Genomic DNA, 1,920 nt, shown 5'->3' with positions numbered 1-1,920 from the left:
CTCATCGGTCTAATGAGTATTACAAGCACAAACACCATATATCCTTGATGGTCCTTCGATCTTTGGAGGATGAGGTGGAGCATTTATTAAGGCTTAAGGAATCTGTTACCCTTGGGTAATTTGTCACAACAAGATTGTCATTTTACCGAGGGTCTTATTCAGAATAGCATCTCCGGAGGGAGAAACTTCACTCAAAGCTTTCGGTTGTGGACTCCTTGCCCATGAGTGCTGAGTTGAGTCCGCCAAGTCTGATATAACTTCCAATGCTTTTGCAGCGGTCTTGTTTTTAGTCAATGATCCTCCACTCGCGGCATCTAGGAGGAGTGATGAGCGGATAATTTATACGCTTTTTGACATTGTTTTTAGTATGTTTTTAGTAGGATCTAGTTACTTTTAGGGATGTTTTCATTAGTTTTTATGTTAAATTCACATTTCTAGACTTTACTATGAGTTTGTGTGTTTTTCTGTGATTTCAGGTATTTTCTGGCTGAAATTGAGGGACTTGAGCAAAAATCAGATTCAGAGGTTGAAGAAGGACTGCTGATGCTGTTGGATTCTGACCTCCCTGCACTCAAAGTGGATTTTCTGGAGCTACAAAACTCGAAATTGCGTGCTTCCAATTGCGTTAGAGAGTAGACATCTAGGGCTTTCCAGCAATATATAATAGTCTATACTTTGGCCAAGAATAGACGACGTAAACTGGCGTTCAACGCCAGCTTTCTGCCCAAATCTGGCGTCCAGCGCCAGAAAAGGATCCAAAACCAGAGTTGAACGCCCAAACTGGCACAAATGCTGGCGTTCAACTCCAAGAAGGACCCCTACACGTGCAACACTCAAGCTCAGCCCAAGCACACACCAAGTGGGCGCCGGAAGTGGATTTATGCATCAATTACTTACTCATGTAAACCCTAGTAGCTAGTTTATTATAAATAGGACCTTTTACTATTGTATTAGACATCTTTTGAACCATCTTTGAATCTTGAGAATCTTTGGATGCCTGGCGAGTAGGATTCAATGAATGAATGACTGTGACGAGCTCCAAACTCGCGATTGCAGGGCGTTAGTGACAGACGCAAAAGGATGAATCNAGTCTGCATGGAATGCAAGCTGCATCCAACAGTACTCAAGAGGCTTCTTATGAAGAAGAAGCTTATGATCCTGAGAACCCTGCAATAGCAGAGGTGAATTATTTAGGTGAACCTTATGGAAACACCTATAACTCATCATGGAGAAATCATCCAAATTTCTCATGGAAGGATCAAAAGCCTCAACAAGGCTTTAATAATGGTGGAAGAAATAGGTTTAGCAATAATAAACCCATCATCCACTCAGCAACAGACAGAGAACTCTGAACAAAATACTTCTAATTTGGCAAACTTAGTCTCTGATCTGTCTAAGGCTACTGTAAGTTTCATGAATGAAACAAGATCTTCCATTAGAAATTTGGAAGCACAAGTGGGTCAGCTGAGTAAAAGGATCACTGAAATCCCTCCCAGTACTCTCCCAAGCAATACAGAAGAGAACCCAAAGGGAGAGTGCAAGGCCATTGACATAAGCACCATGGCCGAACCTACAAGGGGAGTGGGGGACGCAAATCCCAAGGAGAAAGACCTCCTGAGACGTCCAGTGATCAATAAGGAGCTTCCCTCTGAGGAACCAAAGGACTCTGAGGCTCATCTAGAGACCATAGAGATTCCATTGAACCTCCTTATGCCCTTCATGAGCTCTGATGAGTATTCCTCTTCTGAAGAAAATGAGGATGTTACTGAAGAGCAAACTGGCAAGTTTCTTGGTGCAATCATGAAGCTGAATGCCAAATTATTTGGCATTGATACTTGGGAAGTTGAACCTCCCTTGTTCATCAATGAACTAAGTGATCTGGATCAACTGACATTGCCTCAGAAGAGACAGGATCCTAGA

This window comes from Arachis ipaensis, chromosome B09 (assembly GCF_000816755.2).
Source record: "Arachis ipaensis cultivar K30076 chromosome B09, Araip1.1, whole genome shotgun sequence".
NCBI lineage: Eukaryota > Viridiplantae > Streptophyta > Magnoliopsida > Fabales > Fabaceae > Arachis > Arachis ipaensis.
This window is presented reverse-complemented; position numbering follows the sequence as displayed.